The sequence below is a fragment of the Lissotriton vulgaris genome, chromosome 9 (assembly GCF_964263255.1).
Source record: "Lissotriton vulgaris chromosome 9, aLisVul1.2, whole genome shotgun sequence".
Lineage (NCBI taxonomy): Eukaryota > Metazoa > Chordata > Amphibia > Caudata > Salamandridae > Lissotriton > Lissotriton vulgaris.
In genome coordinates this window covers 539721074-539735349 of record NC_141697.1, presented here as the reverse complement: position 1 = coordinate 539735349, position 14276 = coordinate 539721074, and the positions used below count along the sequence as shown (strand labels likewise).

Here is a 14276-nt window from a genome sequence, read left to right as displayed (position 1 = left end):
ACAAATACTTATATATTCTGCAAGCAGGATATATTTTAAAGCAACATTTCACAAAATGGTAATATAATTAAGAGGTTAATCAGCCATTATATAAAAAATAAACAAATATGTAGGCAAGCATTTCGATCGCCCCTTCTGCTATATTCATTGTCCTAATATATGATAAGTTTCATAAAGCAGAGTCACCACTCACATGTACTGGTAAAAAAATATGTTACAGTGGGCAGACAATGAAAGGGCTGAGGCCCGACCAGACATTTTAACTCCAGCATCTCTATGTTAAAAAGCATTTCCTAGGCAATATTTAGCCTCTGAAAAAAAATATGCAAGATCCAGCAATAAATCTGGCAAAAGTCCCCAACATTTTGTGCATACTTGTGCCCTCACCTGAATGTAGCACCACCTTGTAGCCGTCGGAGGTAACTGCAGCTCACAAAATGTTTCATCAGAGGGCAAGTTTAGAGGAATCCAAAAGGCAGATGTCCATGGAAAGAGCCCCCGACTGCAGCAGGAAGTTTGGATGCTTCAAATTTGCATAGCTTCCAGTCCAACGTCCTCTCATGTACTGAACGCTCCCAAACGCTCTAAAGCCTTATACCCGGCAAGCCCTCACCGGGTAGATCTCTGGCTCCCAGGTAAAGCCAAATACTGAGCATGCAAGCACTAGGATCACAGAGAGAGAGAGAGACAGAGAGCGTCGGAGAGCTGTTGTCTTGTTAAAGGCCTGAAACGGCTAGTGCCTAAGAGGGTCTGGACTTTCAGTTGTGACTGATTGTGAGAGGGGAAGATAAAGATTTTCTGCACCCAGCATGCCTTGCGATATACTTAGGCAAATGAGGTGAGAGCCCGACCAATCCCAAGTCACTTCTCTGAATGCCTCCTCATCTGCATAAAGAGAACACTTTCACAAAGGAGCAGAGTGGCGCAGCGGAAGCGTGCTGGGCCCATAACCCAGAGGTCGATGGATCGAAACCATCCTCTGCTAATTTTGCTTGATTTTCCTTCCAAGGACCAAGCTGTCATTTCCACATAGCCAGAAATGAAAAGTGCAAGCTTGTGCCAGCTATGTGAGAAAAGACTTCTCAACTATTCGTGTCTGTGTAATACAAGAGTGATCGTGAAAGGTACAACCCTGTACTTTGAAAGTAAAGACACACAATTATAACCATAAATGACTGACTGGTGGGAGCTTCACACAACTTTCTGGGCATGCTTTGAATTTCATTCTTCCCTTTTTGTTCTGCTCTTATCTATCTCCTGGGCATTTCATGGAATGTTCTCTTTCTCTTCCCTGCTTTGCTTCCCATGCTGCCTATATATGCTCATTTCTACTATTTGTACTGTTGCTTTTCATTTCTTCTCTTCTGCACAACTTTGTCCTTGGTTTCAATCCCCAGTTCCTTACCCTCTGCAAAAAACGTTCTACTGCTTCTCATGTTGGTATCTAAACCAAATGCACCATTGAAGCTGGTGCAAGATAGTCGTTTAATTTCTGCAACGTAATATTTAGAACCGAGAGCTAACACATCAGAGGGCGTTGGTGGTATAGTGGTGAGCATAGCTGCTTCCCAAGCAGTTGACCCGGGTTCGATTCCCGGCCAACGCACTGAAAATACTTATATATTCTGCAAGCAGGATATATTGTAATGCAACATGTCACAAAATGGAAATTTCACGAACAGATTAATCAGCCATATATAAAAAAATAAACAAATACGTGGGCAAACATCTCAATCGCACCTTCTGCTACATACATTGTCCTAATATATGATAAGTTTCATAAAGCAGAGTCACAACACACATGTGCTGGTAATAAATTTGTTACAGTGGGCAAACAATGGAAGGGCTGAGGCCCGACCAGACATTGTAACTCCAGCATCTCTATGTTAAAAAGCATTTCTAGGCAATATTTAGCCTCTGAAAAAAATATGCAAGATCCACCGATAAATCTGGCAAAAGTCCCTAACATTTTGTGCATACTTGTGCTCTCACCTGAATGTAGCGCCACCTTGTAGCTGTCGAAGGAAACTGCTGCTCACAAAATGTTTTATCAGAAGGCAAGTTGAGAGGAATCCAAGAGTCAGATGTCCATGGAAAGAACCACTCACTGAAGCAGGAATGTTGGAGGCTTCATATTCGCATAGTTTCCTGTCCAACGTCCACTCACGTCCCGAACGCTCCCAAACGCTCAAAAGCCTCACACCGGGCAAGCCCTCACCGGGTATATCTCTGGCTCCAAGGTAAAGCCAAATCCTGAGCATGCTAGTGCTAGGATCACAGAGCGAGAGAGAGATGGTTCAAGAGCTACTGTCTTGATAAAGGCCTGAAACGGCTAGTGCCTAAGAGTGTCTGACTTTCAGTTATGGCTGATTGTGAGAGGGGAAGATGAAGTTTTTCTGCACCCAGCATGCCTTGGGATATACTTATGCAAATGAGGTGAGAGCCAGACCAATCCCATGCTACTCTGCCTAATGCTCCTTATCTGCATAAAAAGAACACTTTCACAACGGAGCAGAGTGGCGCAGCGGAAGCGTGCTGGGCCCATAACCCAGAGGTCGATGGATCGAAACCATCCTCTGCTAATTTTGCTTGATTTTACTTCCAAGGACCAAGCTGTCATTTCCACGCTGCCAGCAAGGAAAAGCGCAAGCGTGTGCCAGCTATGTGAGAAAAGACTTCTCAACTATCTGTGTCTGCTGAAATACAAGAGAGGGATCGTCAAAGGATCCACACTGTACTTTGAAAGTAAAGGCACACAATAATAAGCATGAATGACTGGTGGGACCTTCAAACACTTTTATGTGGAGGCTTTGAATTTCATTCTTCCCTTTTTTGTTCTGCTCTTATCTATCTCCTGGGCATTTCATGGAATGTTCTCTATTTCTCTTCCCTGCTTTGCTTCCCATGCTGCCTCTATGTGTTCATATCTATTATTTGTATTGCTGCTTTCCATTCTTCTCTTCTGCACAGCTTTGTCCGTGGTTTCAATCCCAGTTCCTTACCCTCTACAAAAACTTTCTATTGCTTTTCATGTTGGTATCTAAACCAAATGCACCATTGAAGCTGGTGCATGATAGTCATTGAACTCAGGGTCCCAATGTTTAGAACCGAGAGCGCAGAGATCAGAGGGCGTTGGTGGTATAGTGGTGAGCATAGCTGCCTTCCAAGCAGTTGACCCGGGTTCGATTCCCGGCCAACGCAGTACAAATACTTATATATTCTGCAAGCAGGATATATTTTAAAGCAACATTTCACAAAATGGTAATATAATGAAGAGGTTAATCAGCCATTATATAAAAAATAAACAAATATGTAGGCAAGCATTTCGATCGCCCCTTCTGCTATATTCATTGTCCTAATATATGATAAGTAACATAAAGCAGAGTCACTACTCACATGTGCTGGTAAAAAAATATGTTACAGTGGGCAGACAATGAAAGGGCTGAGGCCCGACCAGACATTTTAACTCCAGCATCTCTATGTTAAAAAGCATTTCCTAGGCAATATTTAGCCTCTGAAAAAAATATGCAAGATCCAGCAATAAATCTGGCAAAAGTCCCCAACATTTTGTGCATACTTGTGCCCTCACCTGAATGTAGCACCGCCTTGTAGCCGTCGGAGGTAACTGCAGCTCACAAAATGTTTCATCAGAGGGCAAGTTTAGAGGAATCCAAAAGGCAGATGTCCATGGAAAGAGCCTCCGACTGCAGCAGGAAGTTTGGATGCTTCAAATTTGCATAGCTTCCAGTCCAACGTCCTCTCATGTACCGAACGCTCCCAAACGCTCTAAAGCCTTATACCCGGCAAGCCCTCACCGGATAGATCTCTGGCTCCCAGGTAAAGCCAAATACTGAGCATGCAAGCACTAGGATCACAGAGAGAGAGAGAGACAGAGAGCGTCGGAGAGCTGTTGTCTTGTTAAAGGCCTGAAACGGCTAGTGCCTAAGAGGGTCTGGACTTTCAGTTGTGACTGATTGTGAGAGGGGAAGATAAAGATTTTCTGCACCCAGCATGCCTTGCGATATACTTAGGCAAATGAGGTGAGAGCCCGACCAATCCCACGTCACTTCTCTGAATGCCTCCTCATCTGCATGAAGAGAACACTTTCACAAAGGAGCAGAGTGGCGCAGCGGAAGCGTGCTGGGCCCATAACCCAGAGGTCGATGGATCGAAACCATCCTCTGCTAATTTTGCTTGATTTTCCTTCCAAGGACCAAGCTGTCATTTCCACATAGCCAGAAAGGAAAAGTGCAAGCTTGTGCCAGCTATGTGAGAAAAGACTTCTCAACTATTCGTGTCTGTGTAATACAAGAGTGATCGTGAAAGGTGCAACCCTGTACTTTGAAAGTAAAGACACACAATTATAACCAAAAATGACTGGTGGGAGCTTCACACAACTTTCTGGGCATGCTTTGAATTTCATTCTTCCCTTTTTGTTCTGCTCTTATCTATCTCCTGGGCATTTCATGGAATGTTCTCTTTCTCTTCCCTGCTTTGCTTCCCATGCTGCCTATATATGCTCATTTCTACTATTTGTACTGTTGCTTTTCATTTCTTCTCTTCTGCACAACTTTGTCCTTGGTTTCAATCCCCAGTTCCTTACCCTCTGCAAAAAACGTTCTACTGCTTCTCATGTTGGTATCTAAACCAAATGCACCATTGAAGCTGGTGCAAGATAGTCATTGATTTCTGCAACGTAATATTTAGAACCGAGAGCTAACACATCAGAGGGCGTTGGTGGTATAGTGGTGAGCATAGCTGCTTCCCAAGCAGTTGACCCGGGTTCGATTCCCGGCCAACGCACTGAAAATACTTATATATTCTGCAAGCAGGATATATTGTAATGCAACATGTCACAAAATGGAAATTTCACGAACAGATTAATCAGCCATATATAAAAAAATAAACAAATACGTGGGCAAACATCTCAATCGCACCTTCTGCTACATACATTGTCGTAATATATGATAAGTTTCATAAAGCAGAGTCACAACACACATGTGCTGGTAATAAATTTGTTACAGTGGGCAAACAATGGAAGGGCTGAGGCCCGACCAGACATTGTAACTCCAGCATCTCTATGTTAAAAAGCATTTCTAGGCAATATCTAGCCTCTGAAAAAAATATGCAAGATCCACCGATAAATCTGGCAAAAGTCCCTAACATTTTGTGCATACTTGTGCTCTCACCTGAATGTAGCGCCACCTTGTAGCTGTCGAAGGAAACTGCTGCTCACAAAATGTTTTATCAGAAGGCAAGTTGAGAGGAATCCAAGAGTCAGATGTCCATGGAAAGAACCACTCACTGAAGCAGGAATGTTGGAGGCTTCATATTCGCATAGTTTCCTGTCCAACGTCCACAACGCTCCCAAACGCTCAAAAGCCTCACACCGGGCAAGCCCTCACCGGGTATATCTCTGGCTCCAAGGTAAAGCCAAATCCTGAGCATGCTAGTGCTAGGATCACAGAGCGAGAGAGAGATGGTTCAAGAGCTACTGTCTTGATAAAGGCCTGAAACGGCTAGTGCCTAAGAGTGTCTGACTTTCAGTTATGACTGATTGTGAGAGGGGAAGATGAAGTTTTTCTGCACCCAGCATGCCTTGGGATATACTTAAGCAAATGAGGTGAGAGCCAGACCAATCCCATGCTACTCTGCTTAATGCTCCTTATCTGCATGAAAAGAACACTTTCACAACGGAGCAGAGTGGCGCAGCGGAAGCGTGCTGGGCCCATAACCCAGAGGTCGATGGATCGAAACCATCCTCTGCTAATTTTGCTTGATTTTACTTCCAAGGACCAAGCTGTCATTTCCACCATACCAGCAAGGAAAAGCGCAAGCTTGTGCCAGCTATGTGAGAAAAGACTTCTCAACTATCTGTGTCTGCTGAAATACAAGAGAGGGATCGTCAAAGGATCCACACTGTACTTTGAAAGTAAAGGCACACAATAATAAGCATGAATGACTGGTGGGACCTTCAAACACTTTTATGTGGAGGCTTTGAATTTCATTCTTCCCTTTTTTGTTCTGCTCTTATCTATCTCCTGGGCATTTCATGGAATGTTCTCTATTTCTCTTCCCTGCTTTGCTTCCCATGCTGCCTCTATGTGTTCATATCTATTATTTGTATTGCTGCTTTCCATTCTTCTCTTCTGCACAGCTTTGTCCTTGGTTTCAATCCCAGTTCCTTACCCTCTACAAAAACTTTCTATTGCTTTTCATGTTGGTATCTAAACCAAATGCACCATTGAAGCTGGTGCATGATAGTCATTGAACTCAGGGTCCTAATGTTTAGAACCGAGAGCGCACAGATCAGAGGGCGTTGGTGGTATAGTGGTGAGCATAGCTGCCTTCCAAGCAGTGGACCCGGGTTCGATTCCCGGCCAACGCAGTACAAATACTTATATATTCTGCAAGCAGGATATATTTTAAAGCAACATTTCACAAAATGGTAATATAATGAAGAGGTTAATCAGCCATTATATAAAAAATAAACAAATATGTAGGCAAGCATGTCGATCGCCCCTTCTGCTATATTCATTGTCCTAATATATGATAAGTTTCATAAAGCAGAGTCACCACTCACATGTGCTGGTAAAAAAATATGTTACAGTGGGCAGACAATGAAAGGGCTGAGGCCCGACCAGACATTTTAACTCCAGCATCTCTATGTTAAAAAGCATTTCCTAGGCAATATTTAGCCTCTGAAAAAAATATGCAAGATCCAGCAATAAATCTGGCAAAAGTCCCCAACATTTTGTGCATACTTGTGCCCTCACCTGAATGTAGCACCACCTTGTAGCCGTCGGAGGTAACTGCAGCTCACAAAATGTTTCATCAGAGGGCAAGTTTAGAGGAATCCAAAAGGCAGATGTCCATGGAAAGAGCCTCCGACTGCAGCAGGAAGTTTGGATGCTTCAAATTTGCATAGCTTCCAGTCCAACGTCCTCTCATGTACCGAATGCTCCCAAACGCTCTAAAGCCTTATACCCGGCAAGCCCTCACCGGGTAGATCTCTGGCTCCCAGGTAAAGCCAAATACTGAGCATGCAAGCACTAGGATCACAGAGAGAGAGAGAGACAGAGAGCGTCGGAGAGCTGTTGTCTTGTTAAAGGCCTGAAACGGCTAGTGCCTAAGAGGGTCTGGACTTTCAGTTGTGACTGATTGTGAGAGGGGAAGATAAAGATTTTCTGCACCCAGCATGCCTTGCGATATACTTAGGCAAATGAGGTGAGAGCCTGACCAATCCCACGTCACTTCTCTGAATGCCTCCTCATCTGCATAAAGAGAACACTTTCACAAAGGAGCAGAGTGGCGCAGCGGAAGCGTGCTGGGCCCATAACCCAGAGGTCGATGGATCGAAACCATCCTCTGCTAATTTTGCTTGATTTTCCTTCCAAGGACCAAGCTGTCATTTCCACATAGCCAGAAAGGAAAAGTGCAAGCTTGTGCCAGCTATGTGAGAAAAGACTTCTCAACTATTCGTGTCTGTGTAATACAAGAGTGATCGTGAAAGGTACAACCCTGTACTTTGAAAGTAAAGACACACAATTATAACCATAAATGACTGACTGGTGGGAGCTTCACACAACTTTCTGGGCATGCTTTGAATTTCATTCTTCCCTTTTTGTTCTGCTCTTATCTATCTCCTGGGCATTTCATGGAATGTTCTCTTTCTCTTCCCTGCTTTGCTTCCCATGCTGCCTATATATGCTCATTTCTACTATTTGTATTGTTGCTTTTCATTTCTTCTCTTCTGCACAACTTTGTCCTTGGTTTCAATCCCCAGTTCCTTACCCTCTGCAAAAAACGTTCTACTGCTTCTCATGTTGGTATCTAAACCAAATGCACCATTGAAGCTGGTGCAAGATAGTCATTGATTTCTGCAACGTAATATTTAGAACCGAGAGCTAACACATCAGAGGGCGTTGGTGGTATAGTGGTGAGCATAGCTGCTTCCCAAGCAGTTGACCCGGGTTCGATTCCCGGCCAACGCACTGAAAATACTTATATATTCTGCAAGCAGGATATATTGTAATGCAACATGTCACAAAATGGAAATTTCACAAACAGATTAATCAGCCATATATAAAAAAATAAACAAATACGTGGGCAAACATCTCAATCGCACCTTCTGCTACATACATTGTCCTAATATATGATAAGTTTCATAAAGCAGAGTCACAACACACATGTGCTGGTAATAAATTTGTTACAGTGGGCAAACAATGGAAGGGCTGAGGCCCGACCAGACATTGTAACTCCAGCATCTCTATGTTAAAAAGCATTTCTAGGCAATATCTAGCCTCTGAAAAAATATGCAAGATCCACCGATAAATCTGGCAAAAGTCCCTAACATTTTGTGCATACTTGTGCTCTCACCTGAATGTAGCGCCACCTTGTAGCTGTCGAAGGAAACTGCTGCTCACAAAATGTTTTATCAGAAGGCAAGTTGAGAGGAATCCAAGAGTCAGATGTCCATGGAAAGAACCACTCACTGAAGCAGGAATGTTGGAGGCTTCATATTCGCATATTTTCCTGTCCAACGTCCACAACGCTCCCAAACGCTCAAAAGCCTCACACCGGGCAAGCCCTCACCGGGTATATCTCTGGCTCCAAGGTAAAGCCAAATCCTGAGCATGCTAGTGCTAGGATCACAGAGCGAGAGAGAGATGGTTCAAGAGCTACTGTCTTGATAAAGGCCTGAAACGGCTAGTGCCTAAGAGTGTCTGACTTTCAGTTATGACTGATTGTGAGAGGGGAAGATGAAGTTTTTCTGCACCCAGCATGCCTTGGGATATACTTATGCAAATGAGGTGAGAGCCAGACCAATCCCATGCTACTCTGCTTAATGCTCCTTATCTGCATGAAAAGAACACTTTCACAACGGAGCAGAGTGGCGCAGCGGAAGCGTGCTGGGCCCATAACCCAGAGGTCGATGGATCGAAACCATCCTCTGCTAATTTTGCTTGATTTTACTTCCAAGGACCAAGCTGTCATTTCCACCATACCAGCAAGGAAAAGCGCAAGCTTGTGCCAGCTATGTGAGAAAAGACTTCTCAACTATCTGTGTCTGCTGAAATACAAGAGAGGGATCGTCAAAGGATCCACACTGTACTTTGAAAGTAAAGGCACACAATAATAAGCATGAATGAGTGGTGGGACCTTCAAACACTTTTATGTGGAGGCTTTGAATTTCATTCTTCCCTTTTTTGTTCTGCTCTTATCTATCTCCTGGGCATTTCATGGAATGTTCTCTATTTCTCTTCCCTGCTTTGCTTCCCATGCTGCCTCTATGTGTTCATATCTATTATTTGTATTGCTGCTTTCCATTCTTCTCTTCTGCACAGCTTTGTCCTTGGTTTCAATCCCAGTTCCTTACCCTCTACAAAAACTTTCTATTGCTTTTCATGTTGGTATCTAAACCAAATGCACCATTGAAGCTGGTGCATGATAGTCATTGAACTCAGGATCCTAATGTTTAGAACCGAGAGCGCAAAGATCAGAGGGCGTTGGTGGTATAGTGGTGAGCATAGCTGCCTTCCAAGCAGTTGACCGGGGTTCGATTCCCGGCCAACGCAGTACAAATATTTATATATTCTGCAAGCAGGATATATTTTAAAGCAACATTTCACAAAATGGTAATATAATTAAGAGGTTAATCAGCCATTATATAAAAAATAAACAAATATGTAGGCAAGCATTTCGATCGCCCCTTCTGCTATATTCATTGTCCTAATATATGATAAGTTTCATAAAGCAGAGTCACCACTCACATGTACTGGTAAAAAAATATGTTACAGTGGGCAGACAATGAAAGGGCTGAGGCCCGACCAGACATTTTAACTCCAGCATCTCTATGTTAAAAAGCATTTCCTAGGCAATATTTAGCCTCTGAAAAAAATATGCAAGATCCAGCAATAAATCTGGCAAAAGTCCCCAACATTTTGTGCATACTTGTGCCCTCACCTGAATGTAGCACCACCTTGTAGCCGTCGGAGGTAACTGCAGCTCACAAAATGTTTCATCAGAGGGCAAGTTTAGAGGAATCCAAAAGGCAGATGTCCATGGAAAGAGCCTCCGACTGCAGCAGGAAGTTTGGATGCTTCAAATTTGCATAGCTTCCAGTCCAACGTCCTCTCATGTACCGAACACTCCCAAACGCTCTAAAGCCTTATACCGGCAAGCCCTCACCGGGTAGATCTCTGGCTCCCAGGAAAAGCCAAATACTGAGCATGCAAGCACGAGGATCACAGAGAGAGAGAGAGACAGAGAGCGTCGGAGAGCTGTTGTCTTGTTAAAGGCCTGAAACGGCTAGTGCCTAAGAGGGTCTGGACTTTCAGTTGTGACTGATTGTGAGAGGGGAAGATAAAGATTTTCTGCACCCAGCATGCCTTGCGATATACTTAGGCAAATGAGGTGAGAGCCCGACCAATCCCACGTCACTTCTCTGAATGCCTCCTCATCTGCATAAAGAGAACACTTTCACAAAGGAGCAGAGTGGCGCAGCGGAAGCGTGCTGGGCCCATAACCCAGAGGTCGATGGATCGAAACCATCCTCTGCTAATTTTGCTTGATTTTCCTTCCAAGGACCAAGCTGTCATTTCCACATAGCCAGAAAGGAAAAGTGCAAGCTTGTGCCAGCTATGTGAGAAAAGACTTCTCAACTATTCGTGTCTGTGTAATACAAGAGTGATCGTGAAAGGTACAACCCTGTACTTTGAAAGTAAAGACACACAATTATAACCATAAATGACTGGTGGGAGCTTCACACAACTTTCTGGGCATGCTTTGAATTTCATTCTTCCCTTTTTGTTCTGCTCTTATCTATCTCCTGGGCATTTCATGGAATGTTCTCTTTCTCTTCCCTGCTTTGCTTCCCATGCTGCCTATATATGCTCATTTCTACTATTTGTACTGTTGCTTTTCATTTCTTCTCTTCTGCACAACTTTGTCCTTGGTTTCAATCCCCAGTTCCTTACCCTCTGCAAAAAACGTTCTACTGCTTCTCATGTTGGTATCTAAACCAAATGCACCATTGAAGCTGGTGCAAGATAGTCATTGATTTCTGCAACGTAATATTTAGAACCGAGAGCTAACACATCAGAGGGCGTTGGTGGTATAGTGGTGAGCATAGCTGCTTCCCAAGCAGTTGACCCGGGTTCGATTCCCGGCCAACGCCCTGAAAATACTTATATATTCTGCAAGCAGGATATATTGTAATGCAACATGTCACAAAATGGAAATTTCACGAACAGATTAATCAGCCATATATAAAAAAATAAACAAATACGTGGGCAAACATCTCAATCGCACCTTCTGCTACATACATTGTCCTAATATATGATAAGTTTCATAAAGCAGAGTCACAACACACATGTGCTGGTAATAAATTTGTTACAGTGGGCAAACAATGGAAGGGCTGAGGCCCGACCAGACATTGTAACTCCAGCATCTCTATGTTAAAAAGCATTTCTAGGCAATATCTAGCCTCTGAAAAAATATGCAAGATCCACCGATAAATCTGGCAAAAGTCCCTAACATTTTGTGCATACTTGTGCTCTCACCTGAATGTAGCGCCACCTTGTAGCTGTCGAAGGAAACTGCTGCTCACAAAATGTTTTATCAGAAGGCAAGTTGAGAGGAATCCAAGAGTCAGATGTCCATGGAAAGAACCACTCACTGAAGCAGGAATGTTGGAGGCTTCATATTCGCATAGTTTCCTGTCCAACGTCCACTCACGTCCCGAACGCTCCCAAACGCTCAAAAGCCTCTCACCGGGTATATCTCTGGCTCCAAGGTAAAGCCAAATCCTGAGCATGCTAGTGCTAGGATCACAGAGCGAGAGAGAGATGGTTCAAGAGCTACTGTCTTGATAAAGGCCTGAAACGGCTAGTGCCTAAGAGTGTCTGACTTTCAGTTATGACTGATTGTGAGAGGGGAAGATGAAGTTTTTCTGCACCCAGCATGCCTTGGGATATACTTATGCAAATGAGGTGAGAGCCAGACCAATCCCATGCTACTCTGCCTAATGCTCCTTATCTGCATAAAAAGAACACTTTCACAACGGAGCAGTGTGGCGCAGCGGAAGCGTGCTGGGCCCATAACCCAGAGGTCGATGGATCGAAACCATCCTCTGCTAATTTTGCTTGATTTTACTTCCAAGGACCAAGCTGTCATTTCCACGCTACCAGCAAGGAAAAGCGCAAGCTTGTGCCAGCTATGTGAGAAAAGACTTCTCAACTATCTGTGTCTGCTGAAATACAAGAGAGGGATCGTCAAAGGCTCCACACTGTACTTTGAAAGCAAAGGCACACAATAATAAGCATGAATGACTGGTGGGACCTTCAAACACTTTTATGTGGAGGCTTTGAATTTCATTCTTCCCTTTTTTGTTCTGCTCTTATCTATCTCCTGGGCATTTCATGGAATGTTCTCTATTTCTCTTCCCTGCTTTGCTTCCCATGCTGCCTCTATGTGTTCATATCTATTATTTGTATTGCTGCTTTCCATTCTTCTCTTCTGCACAGCTTTGTCCTTGGTTTCAATCCCAGTTCCTTACCCTCTACAAAAACTTTCTATTGCTTTTCATGTTTGTATCTAAACCAAATGCACAATTGAAGCTGGTGCATGATAGTCATTGAACTCAGGGTCCTAATGTTTAGAACCGAGAGCGCACAGATCAGAGGGCGTTGGTGGTATAGTGGTGAGCATAGCTGCCTTCAAAAAAGTGGACCCGGGTTCGATTCCCGGCCAACGCAGTACAAATACTTATATATTCTGCAAGCAGGATATATTTTAAAGCAACATTTCACAAAATGGTAATATAATGAAGAGGTTAATCAGCCATTATATAAAAAATAAACAAATATGTAGGCAAGCATGTCGATCGCCCCTTCTGCTATATTCATTGTCCTAATATATGATAAGTTTCATAAAGCAGAGTCACCACTCACATGTGATGGTAAAAAAATATGTTACAGTGGGCAGACAATGAAAGGGCTGAGGCCCGACCAGACATTTTAACTCCAGCATCTCTATGTTAAAAAGCATTTCCTAGGCAATATTTAGCCTCTGAAAAAAATATGCAAGATCCAGCAATAAATCTGGCAAAAGTCCCCAACATTTTGTGCATACTTGTGCCCTCACCTGAATGTAGCACCACCTTGTAGCCGTCGGAGGTAACTGCAGCTCACAAAATGTTTCATCAGAGGGCAAGTTTAGAGGAATCCAAAAGGCAGATGTCCATGGAAAGAGCCTCCGACTGCAGCAGGAAGTTTGGATGCTTCAAATTTGCATAGCTTCCAGTCCAACGTCCTCTCATGTACCGAATGCTCCCAAACGCTCTAAAGCCTTATACCCGGCAAGCCCTCACCGGGTAGATCTCTGGCTCCCAGGTAAAGCCAAATACTGAGCATGCAAGCACTAGGATCACAGAGAGAGAGAGAGACAGAGAGCGTCGGAGAGCTGTTGTCTTGTTAAAGGCCTGAAACGGCTAGTGCCTAAGAGGGTCTGGACTTTCAGTTGTGACTGATTGTGAGAGGGGAAGATAAAGATTTTCTGCACCCAGCATGCCTTGCGATATACTTAGGCAAATGAGGTGAGAGCCTGACCAATCCCACGTCACTTCTCTGAATGCCTCCTCATCTGCATAAAGAGAACACTTTCACAAAGGAGCAGAGTGGCGCAGCGGAAGCGTGCTGGGCCCATAACCCAGAGGTCGATGGATCGAAACCATCCTCTGCTAATTTTGCTTGATTTTCCTTCCAAGGACCAAGCTGTCATTTCCACATAGCCAGAAAGGAAAAGTGCAAGCTTGTGCCAGCTATGTGAGAAAAGACTTCTCAACTATTCGTGTCTGTGTAATACAAGAGTGATCGTGAAAGGTACAACCCTGTACTTTGAAAGTAAAGACACACAATTATAACCACAAATGACTGACTGGTGGGAGCTTCACACAACTTTCTGGGCATGCTTTGAATTTCATTCTTCCCTTTTTGTTCTGCTCTTATCTATCTCCTGGGCATTTCATGGAATGTTCTCTTTCTCTTCCCTGCTTTGCTTCCCATGCTGCCTATATATGCTCATTTCTACTATTTGTACTGTTGCTTTTCATTTCTTCTCTTCTGCACAACTTTGTCCTTGGTTTCAATCCCCAGTTCCTTACCCTCTGCAAAAAACGTTCTACTGCTTCTCATGTTGGTATCTAAACCAAATGCACCATTGAAGCTGGTGCAAGATAGTCATTGATTTCTGCAACGTAATATTTAGAACCGAGA

At 43.6% G+C, this 14276-nt stretch overlaps 6 non-coding genes across 6 annotated transcripts; all 6 read left to right on the top strand.

Moving 5' to 3' along the window:
- The first annotated feature begins 1534 nt into the window (after nt 1-1534).
- TRNAG-CCC (transfer RNA glycine (anticodon CCC)) lies at nt 1535-1606 on the top strand. The gene has a single exon. It is a non-coding gene; the product is annotated as a tRNA-Gly (tRNA).
- Nucleotides 1607-3129: 1523 nt separating this feature from the next.
- TRNAG-UCC (transfer RNA glycine (anticodon UCC)) lies at nt 3130-3201 on the top strand. The gene has a single exon. It is a non-coding gene; the product is annotated as a tRNA-Gly (tRNA).
- A 1530-nt stretch (nt 3202-4731) lies between these two features.
- On the top strand, nt 4732-4803 carry TRNAG-CCC (transfer RNA glycine (anticodon CCC)). The gene has a single exon. It is a non-coding gene; the product is annotated as a tRNA-Gly (tRNA).
- Nucleotides 4804-6316: 1513 nt separating this feature from the next.
- On the top strand, nt 6317-6388 carry TRNAG-UCC (transfer RNA glycine (anticodon UCC)). Its single transcript has one exon. It is a non-coding gene; the product is annotated as a tRNA-Gly (tRNA).
- A 1534-nt stretch (nt 6389-7922) lies between these two features.
- Nucleotides 7923-7994, top strand: TRNAG-CCC (transfer RNA glycine (anticodon CCC)). Its single transcript has one exon. It is a non-coding gene; the product is annotated as a tRNA-Gly (tRNA).
- A 3113-nt stretch (nt 7995-11107) lies between these two features.
- TRNAG-CCC (transfer RNA glycine (anticodon CCC)) lies at nt 11108-11179 on the top strand. The gene has a single exon. It is a non-coding gene; the product is annotated as a tRNA-Gly (tRNA).
- The last annotated feature ends 3097 nt before the right edge of the window (nt 11180-14276 follow it).